At 32.6% G+C, this 14,919-nt stretch overlaps 1 protein-coding gene and 1 pseudogene across 2 annotated transcripts in view; both read left to right on the forward strand.

The window, feature by feature from the left end:
- The window catches only part of LOC147065636 (solute carrier family 22 member 13-like), a 133,826-nt gene that overhangs the window by 96,218 nt on the left and 22,689 nt on the right, over positions 1-14,919 (forward strand). The gene's annotated exons all lie outside the window — the stretch shown is intronic.
- Positions 40-1,748, forward strand: LOC147065642 (larval cuticle protein A2B pseudogene; annotated as a pseudogene).

Genomic DNA, 14,919 nt, shown 5'->3' on the forward strand with positions numbered 1-14,919 from the left:
AGCATCAGTTTGATATCACATCTTATCCCCATCACAACTATGGCATTCAAGGTACGTCGCAGTGATGAGGGAGACAGTGTTCTAAAGTTTACGATACAATTATAATTTAAACAGTTTCAATTTTCATAAGTTAAAAAAATCCGGGATTATTATTCAACCTACACCTAAAATCATGTTAAATATACTTACTTAATATATATCAGTTATTTTATTTATTTGAGGTCCGTTTTGTTCCTCCATATTAATATAGTGTCAAAAGGTCTATTAAAAATATTTGTTATGCATATTTTACTACATATTATAACCATGGATATTGGTTTCCTTATATTTCGTTGGTAGATATGTCTATATTAATCATATTTTGGATAACTACTTAAATTAATCATTGTAACCAAATATCGTCCGTAATGATCAAGCGGTAACGTATCCGCTTGTGAAACCGTGAGTCTCAGATTCGAATCCTGGGTCTGGTAAATTCATATGTTTGTTTGGATATATATATTTGAATCTAGACCAAAGAGCCAATAGTTTGACCAGTTAGCTAACATCCATTTGTTGTTTAAAAAAAAAAGTCTTCGTGAGGCTGCCAAGATCAAATAAAAAAAGCAATTTTACCCAACTTATCCATACTGCAGTTATATAAAATAATTATAATAAATTAACATAATTAATAATAATAAAAGAATCTAATAAATAATGATTTATAATATTTCCAAAGTAGTTGTCATTTGCTTTAATTTGATTTCAAATTAATGACTTTTTAATTGATATACCATTCATAACAAAAAATAATTGCTGTGCTTTTTTATAGTAAAAAAATATTTACAACACAGCAGAGCACTTTTTTATAAACTTCTAATGTTAGTGTTAGATTCAATTGTAGAGAAATAAAAGTAAATTTAATATATATTGGAATAAATAAAACCACATATTGAGTCATTTTATGTTCAATTTAATATTTTTATTTTATTTTTAATATGCAGTATTTTACAAACAACATAAAATTTACTATTAACCCAAAGTTATGATGAAAGAAAATCTATATATGTAGCGTTACTAAAGGTCATTTATTTTTAGCCGAATATTACATGCCTGCATATAAATAACAGTAACACCGTTATAATTCAATTAAATTAACGTTTCGCAATCAAATGTCAGGCATTGTAAAAACCCGTTTATTATAATATTTTTCAATGCCCATTTGCCCTTCTTAGTTCTTGACATTCGCCGCTCTCGTGGCAGTCGCCCGCGCTGGACTCATCGCCCAGCCTGGTTTGGGTTACGGATCCTCTCTAGGATACGCTTCCCATGGATATGCTGCACCAGCCTATGCCGCCCCCATCGCCAAATACGCAGCCCCAGTCGCCTATGCCACGCACGCCGTCGATGACTACGACGCGCACCCCCAATACAACTACGCCTATGACATCCAAGACGGTCTGACCGGAGACTCCAAGAGCCAGCACGAATCCAGGGAAGGAGATGTCGTCCATGGATCTTACTCCCTCGTCGATGCTGATGGTTACAAGCGCACCGTTGACTACACAGCAGATGACCACAACGGATTCAACGCCGTCGTCCGCCGCGAGCCTCTCGGACATGCCGCCCCAGTTGCCAAGTATGCCGCCCCTATCGCTTATGCCGCCCCAGTTGCCAAATACGCCGCTCCCCTCGCCTACGCCGCTGCTCCAGTTGTCAAGTACACGTCTGCTTTGGGTCACGCCGGTCCCCAATCATACTACCACTAAATTAAAAACCATTTTAAATTAAGCCATATCCCCACTATACGACAATTGAATGTGATACCAATAAAGTTATTATATTTTTTTATTTAAAAAATGTTTTTATTTAAAACCAAAATTATAACCAATATTATACAGACTGATAGCTTGAACAAAGTTTTAAAAAGGATTTTCAGGAAATTTTAATTACGACGCCAATTATATAGGGCAGGATATTACTGTTATATTATCCATATTTAAGGTAGGACAATCCACCTCATTGCTTCCACCTCCTCCGTCTGGTAGTATATGGTTGTGTTAATACTGCATACTAGTTAAACAGCTAATTACTGTTACCGTTTACAATTCCAATTAATAAAATGCAGCCCTCTATAAAAAATAGTAAATAGAAATACCTACCCCATGTTTGGAAGTCGTCAATATTTCATTTCTATCGTTGGCACAATAATTGTGCCCAGTAAAGAGAATAAAATTAATTGGTTCTGAAAAGTCAAACTGTCTAACTTAAACGATACTACGGAAGAAAACTAACATTCTTGCCATTGAGAAACTATTAATATAAATGTATTAGTGTGCGTTGTTTTTAAACAAGTAAATATTGGGTTCCTGCAAATATACACATCATGTACCTACCTAATAATTAAATTTTCATTGTTTTAACTAATTATTTTTTATTAGTTATAATTTATGGTTCTTGAGGAGTAACATAAGTAAATATGATTGCGTCAGTACGTAGTCCCTATAATATATTTTGGATTACAGACTATTTATGATTGATTTAACAATGGTTGTGTACTTAAATAATGAACCAACTATTTATATATTATATTGCAAAAAATATGCTCTTATTTTCAAAAAATTGCCCGAATTCTTTGTATTGTGAAGGTACCGTACTTCCACTCCATTATTTTATCTTTCTCTATTATAAACACTATAAAAGCAACGGAAATACTATATAAGTCGCATTAGTGTTGCGTGAGAGATTTATGCTTATTCTTATCAATATATACATAACACCTTTCATTTACGTCATGGGATATTTTAATAAAACAATGGATTAAGAGAGTTTCCATTTATATTTCATTTAATACACGCATAGGAGAAAACAAAACAAGATTAAAATATAATAATATATACAACAACAAAATTTAACAATAAATTATAAAGTATTGCATATCACATAGCTTCTCAGATCTCAGTTACAAATCGAAAACAATAGAAACACGCCTACTTTGTAATTAATTATAACAAAAAAGAAAATTAAAATTGTATGTAATATAAAATAATACATAATAATGTAAGAACGAGATCAATAGGTATGTCATAACGTAGGTTTAATATTTGGGATCGTATTAATGCCGATGTTTTTTGATTGGCGGTTTTCTTGATTACATATTAGGTAGGAATATATATATCTCGCCATAAACCAATCACAACTCGAGCAATATCCTGCGTAATGTAATAAATTCAGTGAGGTAAAATATTAAATTATAAAACAGTGTTTTTTGGCAATGCAATATTTCGACATAAATAAGTACCAACAAGATGCCGACCGATTTTTTTTGGAACTGGTTCTGTAAATATACAGCGTTTTTTTAATATATGAGCTGTTCTATATTAAATAAGTAGATTTCATCAGATTCGCTCTACTTTTACAATAATCTTTCCGTACAACAAAGATACTGGAATTGATACAAAATATTTTTTGCAAGTATAATAATTTTATAAACTTTTACTTTGCTTTACTGATAAATACATCAGAATATACGTATGGAAATAGCATATAGCTACTCTACAGGAAACACTTTTAATAGAGATTCAAAAACTAAATACAACGCCGTGTTGCACGTTGGTTATAACACTAAGAGTAGAAAAGATGGGTACCCTTGATTATAAAAAAAAGATAACAGGCATAATAACATGCGTCGAGATGGCAAAGTGGTGATTTATCCAGTGTTACCCAAGAGATTTAAAAATATTTAAATGTCAAACAAGAGCCCGCTGTATCGATGACAATTTTAAAAATACGGAAATAGTGAAAAATTAGGAGCCGAGATGAGTAAATGCAACAATTAAAGGCCTTCATTTAGCAGCGGATTGGAAGTAATTGAGATGATAGTGATAAATTTTCTTACAACGCACTTTTTCTATTACAGTTTCTTTACGTTAGATATCGGTGATTTCCTCGGCAGAAAATTAAGATATTGTTTATTTTCTTCTATGAAAACGATAAATTCGTTCAATTGGCGTAATATTTATATTAAATCAAGAAACCTGCATCGATATTAACCCACGTATATGCCTTTTAATTATATAATCGCTTTATACTATAATATTCATTCTATATAAATATACTATAAGCATAATATAAATATTAGACTATTGAATTCCGTGTAGATTATCTTTTGTCATCAATGGTAGGAACCATGGGCATCATATGATTCATAACCTGAGTCTCCATGAATCTGGTGACCATATCCTCCGTAGTTGGCAACTGGCTCTCGTCGGACGGTAGCCTGGAAACCGTGGTGGGCATCAGCGGTGTAGTCAACGGTACGCTTGTGACCATCGGGGTCTACCAAGGTGTAAGATCCCTTGACTACATCACCGTCGCGTGATTCCTGGTGGGACTTTTCGTCTCCGGTCTTTTCATCCTTGACGCCGTATGAGAATTCGTAACGTGGGTGGGAGTGGTAGTCGACCGGGTTGTGGTCTCCGTGACCGAATTCAGACAGAGCGGATAGATCAGCGTGACCTGAGTAGTCCTCGTGGCCGGAGTAGCCTCCTTGCGAGGAGATGTCGGCCTGGGCTGCGTAAGCTGCTGCTTCATGACCGGAGAAGGAATGGTCATGGATCAGACCAGCATGGGCGGTCAGCACGCAGGCGGCGAAAATAAACAACTGAAATATTGCAAAATAAAAAATTATATTTAATTTTACATTATTATGAATATTTATTATAGTTATAGTATGAATGTTGAAGTCGGGTATCGGTATTATTTTGAAAGAAAATGTCGATATTGAAATGCCGTATCGGAAGAAATCTGTGAAACATTATTGTATTTAAGTATATCCAATAAAATCCTTCCAAACCACTCATCATAATATATGAGACCGAGGAAACGATTTGGACTAAATTATTTAACTCAGGTAAAGATATATAAAACACCCGATATTAATTTTGGAAATCTTATTGACACAAGCAAGCACACAAGGAGGGAGGGGTTTCGGGTCCGGACCCCTCCACTTATTCTTCGTCAGAATGTCATGACTGAGGATGAATGTTTTTGAAAGGGTTAGCTTCACTTTCACTATTACTAGATATACTTTATGACCAAGTGTTATCACTAGACTCAAAAGGTGGAGTATCTTGGTATGGGGAATGTATCTCAAAGGGATGAGAAGCTATAAGTAGTCAGAGTCAAGATTTCAGTGGCACCTGCTCTATTTTGATAACTACGCCGCCATAAAAATGAGTAAAAAAAACATTAAGTATAGATATTTTTATCAAAATGCCCCCCCCCCCCCCCCCCCCCCCAAAGCCAAAAGCATCAAATAAATATTTTTTTTAATCGGGGGCCCACTCTCGCGCGCACTCAGATTGCTGATAAATCTGCCACTGGATTAACGGGATTGAATGATGACACGATAGATGAAAACAAAACAAATGAATATATAACTGTCATTCGTATTACGCAATGAAAAATAGTTATTAATAAAATTATACGTGAACTTTATATTGTGTGGTAATCCCTTAAATTGGGGGGGGGTAACATTTTGCAATTCGCGAAAAATATTAATTGGAAAATTATAGAAAACATTCTGGCCATTTAGATAATTTTGTTAATTATTGATTGTGAAAATAATACTTTTATATGGGTACGCAAAATTTGCTAGTATTAGAAAACTGTCTTTCAATTCCTAAATTGTATTATAGGCCAGTATAAAGTTCTTAACAATTAACAAGATTTAGATAGCTTTTCCTATATCCTTGGATGGGTGTTCCATCTATTTTTATGATAATTCGATAAATTATATTAAGTATGATGCAATGATAAATGATTGCGTACAATATGACGGCATTGTTTAAAGCATTAGACAACGAAAATACGAGTTAACTGTTGTGCAATACAAAAATACTGATCATGCTCGATCTCGTTTGTCAAATTTTACCAACAGTCAATCAGATGTTATAAATAATGTATTGTTTTGATTCATGAATAACAAGTAGGTACACAATTTAAATATATTTGTGCAACTTCTGCGACTAGCAAAAAATAAATTTCGAACCATGATTATGGAGTAGGTACCACTTCGTTGAATTCTCGAAAATTAATGATTGTCGATGGTTATTTTCGTTTTTAAATTTGATTATCTATTATTTATTAAAAACTTGTAATTAAAAAAATGCGATTATTTTACCGTTGGGATTATATGATAAAATAAGGTATCTACTCCTAAATAATACCTCAAAAATAAATAGTTAAGTAATGCATATGCATGCACTTTACACCATGCAGTTTATGACTCTGCCAAAGTGACTAGGTACACAATTTTGCCACAGTGCAATTAAAAAATGTTTAATTATTTGAAAAGACTTTTTTTTATGACTTATTGCTTTTGGGTCTTTTACTTAAATCAAATATTCATTGAAAACAATACAACACAGCCTCAGAGTTGCCACAATATCCAATATTCATTATATGTTAATTTAAATTAAGGTCAGACTTTATTTACGAGGTTGATCGTTAGCCATCTGCTCAATTGTTGAATCCATTCTCTGATTCCAAGCACAGATATTTTAAAATATGTTAACCCGTGAAAGACCGATTAGGGATTTTAAGGACAATTCCTCCACAGTTACTTGCAAATTTTATTTTTATTAAAAATTATCATTCAAATATTCACTGCACCCGATCCGCCACAAAAATATTATAATCCAAAAAAAGTGCAATAATCCACTTTTAAAATGATTTTTTAAAACTGAATTTAAATAGTAATATTATATTGATGACACTTCGCTGATCCCAATCGACAAAAGTACTCTATTTTTTTCTGGGATACGGTGTCTAAAATATCTTTATGTTACAGTTTCCCAAACGCACTATTTACCCAATGTCACATTTTGGTTAATTGAATTGACGCGGTGTTTTAATTATAAAATGCACTTTTCTTAAATAATTGTTACCACAAACCTTAGAAGCCATTGTGGTTCGTTTGAAGGTAAATTGTGTTTGATATCAGTTGAAAAACAAACACGTCTTTTATACAATTTCTTCGCGAGCCGTTTTCTGTTTCACGTAATTCATTTCGATCGGATTATTCCCAAAATTTGCAATATGAATGTAAAATATATGCAAGCCGTTAGAGAGCTACCTGCTCTGCAGATGTGGTAAACTTGAAAAGTTATTACATTGCCAGCAGCGATGAAATATTTGCAAGTAATTTATAATTTAACACTTATTTGGAAACTCAAAACAGTAGAGGAAAACTCTAATAATTTTCTCGTGAGTTTTCACACATTGTATTAGTCACAGAGCAGATAATAAATAGAATACCGATATGCTATGTTCAATACGCCACATATTGATGCAGGGTTTTGAATGTGTGAGTGTCCTACGAAAATGAAACACGCATTATGCACGTGCAATAGTGTGTGTAATACACCAATATTAAATGAGCGTAAATGCATAAACCAAGAGCAGTTTTCAGTATTCGACGTTTCACGTATTCTTGACACGTGTTTAAATTTATTCCGCATTCTTCCTTACTCGAGATCGGTTGCTTACATCTGCTTACCCGTTAGGTATTTCAGTTCCCATTATTTCTGAGTTCAATGGTATTAGGGAGAAACTGTGGATTAAACGAATATTAAGGGGGGACATGCTCGTCGTAGGTCAAAATTGAGTTTTTATTGTATTTTCAAACCATGATCCTGGACACTCCTTAAACGTTGTAGGTAATCTATTTATATAATTTTGAAGCCTTATTATCATTTATATTTATTTTAAACATTTGATGACTGCATAAAGTATTTTTGTTACATAAAATAGTATTCTTTTAAAACTCTCGCTCTAATGTTTTAGAATATAGTCATATTTCGGTACATGAATGTGCAGTGGTGTTAAGATTTTTTACATTTATTAATTTTTAAACGCATTTATAAAACTATAAGTATAATTTATGACGAGATAATTTTAGTAAAATATTCACGATAAAAAATTATATTGATATTTATTTATATTTATAACGTCTTTAGTATTTCAAGGATGACATGTCAGACCAAAAAATAAATTACAAACGTTTCTATATAGATAATAACATCATTCATTTCATCAGCAGTTCATGGTAAAAAAAATCAATGTAAAATTTAAGGTACATGTTTGAATCTGACTTCACCCATAAATAGGCATGTGATGATGTGAAAACTGCCACCAATCAATGTTTAATTTTATATCATTCATCTATAACACTCGTGCAATCCTCAGCATCTCAACAATAAAAAAGTAAAATACATACAAAATTAACAGATTCGAGAAGATGGGGATGTTGACAGGTGGGAAAGAAAATTCTGGAATGCACACGTGAAAAGATTGTGCGAAACTAGAATCCCACACATAGTGTTGCACCATATAGACACTTCTGCCCTATTTAATAATTTCATCGATCCAGCGGATTTAATGGGGACTTATTGTTGTATTAAATGTAACATTAAACTAAATAAACTTTCCCTGTTAATTCAAAATAGAATAAACACGTTGACGTAGTTGCTAGGGTGCTCATCTCTGTAGCCTTGAAAACAAGATGAATTCCGAATCTCCAAAAACTTACGTGTTGTTTTTTCAGTGTATATTTAATAATTTGAGAGAACAGCAGTCTACGATTGTCGTTTACGTAACTTACGTCACATTATGCTCCAGAGGCGAAGTGTAGAGGTAGGCTGTTAAGATCCACCGTAAATAGTGCACACTAAACTCAGTCCGTCATACGTATTTATTTTCATTGAACTAAGACTACAATTTACAGATAATGTTGGTTAGTTTTTAAAATTCAATTAAACTCGAACACCAAGCCATAATAGATAATAGTCTAAAAATACTCGTCTATCTATTTAATATCTAAAATTATTCCATTAGATTATAGCTACATATTTTTGGATACTTTATAGATGGAATAATATTTTTTATCTAATATAGTTTGATTTAGGCAAGGCTTAATAAATTTAAAAAATGAACCAACAATATGTGTAGGTAATATATATTCTTAATTCAACGAAAACAAATAAGTATGGATGAAAAATGTGCACAATTTTATCATATCATAGCAGGTTTTAATTTATTTTTAAAAACTAACCAATACCATCTGTAAATTGCAGTCTAGTTCAATAAAAACAAATACGTATAACTAATAAAGTTTTTTGTGTACTATTTATGCTGGATCTTAACAGTCTACCTCCACCCTTCGCTGTCGTTATGTTCCTCTTGTGAGTGATTTTTTAAGAATTTTTGATAGGAAAAATGCTTCAGAAATATTTAAAAAAAAATCTTAGTATAATATATTGAAAGCAAATAAACTAATTTTGAATTAAATTTAATTGTGATATCAAACATGTGTTGTCTATCACTGTTTCAGTTTTCCATTCTCTCACTAATTGGCTCACAGTGTGAGATACAATACTTCAATTCATTATACTTTTCATAGATTTATGGCACACATAATAATTACTCGGTTAGATTTTCGTACTGATAATACGTGCGCCGCACAATGAAAATATAATTATACAGGTGAATACGAATCACGAAAAAATGTCCACTTATTCAACAATGGCGTCGTATCTCAGTAAGATACGGAAAACTATTCACACGTGAGACTGCATTAGTAATTATGTAAAAAATTAATACAGATAGCAACCTGCATAAGCGAGAGTTAATTAGCTATAAGTGAATTTTATCTCTTATCATAAATTATATTAAAATTCAATTTTAAGTGGTCTTATTTCAAAATCACGAAATCACTATGTACAATAGCCAGTGGCGAAGGGTGCATGTTGAAGGAAGGTAAGCTGTGTTAGATAACTGAGAAAAAATTCTAAGACAGTCATATTTACGAGACTTGAATTTGAATTTTATTTCATCTTCGGTATTTTACTGAACATAAAATATTATGTTTTACATTTTTTATAAAATATATTTTTTAAAGAATTGCAACATGCACTAAAATAGATAATTGTGATAAGATAATCTACGACGTCGTTAGTAGGACTTTTTGTCGATAGACCATCCAGAATTTGCCTACTACGCGCAAAGTCAATGCGCAAATGGGTCGCCTAGAGTCATAACTCATATTTTGCAATTTTGTCATTTTTAATTGAATAAACGAAGTGATTCTAAAGGCATTAATCTATATAAAGAACAATATTTATTTATCTTAAAAATCGTTGACAAAGATGACTGTTGATGTTATAACTCACATTTTTCAATGAATAATGTGATTTCTGTCATTAAGGCCTTTCTAGCCAATCAGGGGGCTCTATTTTTCATATTTTGCTGTGTGTCTGCAACCTTAGGAGTATTATATGTATAATGTAAATCGTCTCACTCGCTCATTAATATTCAGGGAGTTCAATACTTTTCTTCTATTTACAAAACAACAGTGCATTGCTCTGGTGTTTTTGTGATTATCTAAAAACTCGATTTTTGGAATATGTGAGTTATGACTCTAGGCAACTCAAATGTAGTTAGGTATTGTCGTTAAAGCATTACCCGTTTCATATAATGAAGTAGACAGTCGTCTTATCTCAAGGACAAACACCATCTAAGGAATTGTTGCTTATGTTTGCTTTACCTACCGTCTTTTGTGGGCGTTATATAGGCGTGATAAGCTTTGAAAACAGGTGCTTGAGGCGTACGATACAGCCTCTCGTCTTATCTAATGTGAAGATGTGACATTGGACATGGCTTTGCTATATGCTACGGATGTTTCAAGAATCTTAACATATCCCGTGTTTTTTACAAGCCAACCAGACTACTGCATCCTAGAAGGCCCACTATAATAATACTATCCATATTATGTGTAGGTAGGAGAAGACACAAAGGGGCTGGCCGGCAACGGCGATTATTAAAAGTACCGCTCCCAATTCTCCACAAGAAGAAGATGATTTTTTATAATGTTGATCGTTATCAGTTATTTGTAAAGTTAAAATAAAATTATAGAAGTCTTCTCAACCGATACGGAGGTAGTTCGAAATAATAAAAATGTTTATTTTGCTCCACCTGTATAATGTGTTGGCATATTAACACGGCGATCATTTTTATTTCAATAAATTTTCATGACTTATAAAAATTAATTTGCAATTCTTTACATATGATAATCGCTCACTCCATGCATTTCTGCAACCGTTTTATATTGTTATTATGAACTCTCGAGAGACGAAATCATTCCTCTGCAACACATCGGTATTTCAAAAAGTATTTTCGGATAATTTGGCAACGGAATTCCTACAATAACTTTATATTATTCTCTGATTCATTTGAATACTTTTATAAGTAGCCACAATAAATTGATGGCATTAGCAGGTCAAAATACGTACATGTATTGCCTTCTGTTAAATAGTAAAAACCTTCAGAGTGTATAGAATAATCTGGGCAGCCATGGACTTTTGGAACATAGGCTCGTAACCACATTATTAAAAAAATTAAAACAGTCAATGCAGTGTTATTCAAAATTATATAATATGTAGGTGGATACCAAAAACATTGAAGAAGAAGAATTCCTGATTATATGGAAACGGAACATATACATATAAAAGTAAAGGAAGTTATAGAAAGGTTATTTGACTGCAAATAATTTGGCAATACAAATTCATTTAAAGTTACAGCAATCATCACACTGATTTATTCGGAAGTTTACTTTCAAAGGATGTACTGAGTTTCTTTTATTTTGTTAACTGTCAATAATTCATGGTGGAACTGCATTGTATTGTTGTTTGATTTAATAAAACGCAAAAAAAAATGTAGTACTTATTCCACTTTAATAAATAAATTTGGACCGGTTTCGTCTGCCTCAGAGGGACAAAAATATCTTCCATTCTTGTTGCACGTGTGATTATATTTTTGCAAGAAGCAATTATTCTTTATTATCATTAGAAAAAATCTCAAATAAACGTCACATCTCTACATCGTATCTAGATGTTATAATCGATTCATTTTGTATCGTGATTTTTCTGGGTATAATCAGAAAATATCAATCTCGCTTCTTGAAAAATTAGTTTTGCGTAATTTCGAGATATCTCGAGAAATCGAGGATATTACTTGGCAAAAATAAGAAAGATATGTCGAAACTGAAAAATAAAGCCATCGAGCGCAACCACAATTTTAAGAAACGGCATAGGAAAGGTTCAAAATAAAGTCTTGTTTTCTGAACCGGAACAGTATTTCTTGAATTTCCGGTTAATTTTTTTCGACAAGAAGAGGTAAAATGAAAAAAAATCGTCATTCTTAAGAAAATAATAAACCAATCGCGAATTCTTGAGACAACACATAATCTTGAATTCGAGAATAATTATCGAATCTCGAGAAACGAAATTAGTGGCCAAATCATAAGTTCAAATCATAGGTAGAAATAGTATGTATAACCTACTTGTTTACGTTGCCATGTCATGGAAGCAATAACTGCAATAATGGAAATGGCCATCAAATGTTGTAATTTGTAATACAACAAGTTCGTCTAAGTGTAGTTTAAAAATCTTTGTCGCATATCCACTTACCCAATAATTAAATGAATTGTATAACTTTTTTTCAACTAAAACTTATATATTCTACAATAATTTATAATCCAGGTGTGTATCTTTTAAGCAATAATATGTTGCTTATTTCATCGCCTGCAATAAGTTTCAAAACACAAGAAATCATTAAATAGTTAATTATCCCCAAAATTACTAATCGATGTTAATTTATACACAACAAACAAAATAACTAGTTATAATGTTTTGTTAGTCATTTTTTTACATATGCAAAAGTGCGTGAAAGGTAACAGCTAACTACAGGTAGATAGGTACCTACCTGACTACTTTCGGGAAAATAATAAATTAACATTTAAATTGCACAGAAGACATGCTTTTTTACGCTCGAAGCATCACCACAAAACGAATATATTTTCACAAATTTCCATGTTAATTAATATCATCGGTGTGCCTTATAAATGTTAAAAAGTTACTTATATAAGAAAATTTACACTTTATTATATTTCAGAATTATTATGTATTTTATTAACTCGTATTCTTGTTTGTCCGGTGGTTGTTTATCCAGTAAAAATCTTGCAATCGATTTTTAACTAACTTCCCGACTAGTAAGACATTTGAAACTTTTAGAATATATCAGAACACGATGCCAATGCATTCTTTTAATACTTTTAGCCATCTTTAAGTAGAATTGAATTCATTTTCAGTTAATTCTGTTTTGTATGAAAAGCTATTTCGGAAGAAATCCGTAAAAAGTAAAACACTATTATTAGTTGCTAGGGGGTCTGGGGTCCTAGCAACTAAATTATTAATATATACGTGCGTTACTATGGAAATCAATATGAAATGTCAAAATGACATTTCAGTATTATATATTTATTTAGTTTTTCTATCAAGTACAATTTTTTTTGATCGTTTAAGCTAGTCAAGTCAAGTTTATATGATTCAACAGAAAATTTAAAAACGTTATATATAAAAAGTTCTTTTTATCTTGTAATTATTTTCAAAATATGTCTGTTTTATATTCTGTAAATACATTTTTCGGCTGCACAATCATCATTCAAAAGTCTTGATCCAGAACCTTATTGTTTCGACGCCCTTACGCTCGTACTGCATAGTGATAACCACACGTGGGCGGGACAGGTCAATACGACTTAAAGTAAAAAATCCCACTAATATTTTTAGAAGCAGGCCAGGTATACATTGCTAGTAGAGGCACTCTAAGCCAATCGGTGGAGCACGAATGCTAGTCGAGCCTCACCGCTTCCATCGGTCATTTTCCATCTACATTATTCGTGGTGAGACACTCGCTTCTTCTTTGCTTCCGTCGAGGGCCCTTTCCGCGTGCATTCCCCATACGCGTTTTGCCAAAATCTAATTATCAGAAGTAAATCAGAGAAAATTTTCACGCAAAACAGAATCTATGTAGCTTTGGGCTACCGCATTTTAACGTCACTCATACAAACTACACATCCATACCCTACGTACGTTAAAGTTCCCACCACCACCCGTCATATATGCACAGCCGTGGATATGCACCGCCGCTTTCCACGACGCTTTAAACGTATCTGAAAGAAGTGATTTTAAGTGCTCATTCCGTCCCGAGACGGAGCCGCACGGGACTGATGCTGCAACCATGCACCGTAGTGCTTAAAGAAGAAAGTTAAGAAAGATTTTTTTTGTTTTTGGACTGGCTTTGCTGTCCGCTGACGTTAAGCGCCCTGTGTACCCGCACATTGAGTGTCACGAATTGAAATGGATGAGTCTACAGAGGAGTCGGGACTATCCCGCTCCCCATACGACGCTGCAAATTTCTCGAATGCCTCAAAATCTGAAATCGGTACATCGCAGTAACAGTAAAAAAATAGGGTTTATACAGTCGTCTCTCATTCGAATTTCGAATAGACAGAGTCAGCAGTGCAAAATATTTTATTTTATTTTTATATCTATGCAGATGGGGAGGGAACTAAACTACCTATAAAACTTATAGAATGAGACGAAATCTCTCTCTCACCCTTTGACTATTCAAAAAAAAAATACCTCCTTACTTGGAAACCGTATTAGTTTAAAATAATTAATTTACTTTCCTCTCTGATAAACTAGATTATAACCGAAATAGCTATACACTATCTTATACTTAGATTTTAATATAATTTATATTATCGTTCGTATAGTTTATTATATTAATATTTAGGCAAAATTCCAGACGGCATAATATTTTCTACCATATTTTGTCGACTGTGTGTGTATTATTATTATCTAACTAAAGGGTGGATATTACTAAAATGGTTTCTATAATATCGGATCTCCATAGAATCTATATTATGTACATTATTTGGTGTTTCAATAAATATTCGTTTGAAGATATGTATGAATGTAATGTAGGTAATGACTGTCAGTTGGGAAATTTATTGAATGAAAATCTTCGATAATTTTAACT

Source organism: Rhyacophila brunnea, unplaced genomic scaffold (assembly GCF_057557595.1).
Source record: "Rhyacophila brunnea isolate RB1 unplaced genomic scaffold, BYU_Rbru_1.0 scaffold_6, whole genome shotgun sequence".
Taxonomy (NCBI): Eukaryota; Metazoa; Arthropoda; class Insecta; order Trichoptera; family Rhyacophilidae; genus Rhyacophila; species Rhyacophila brunnea.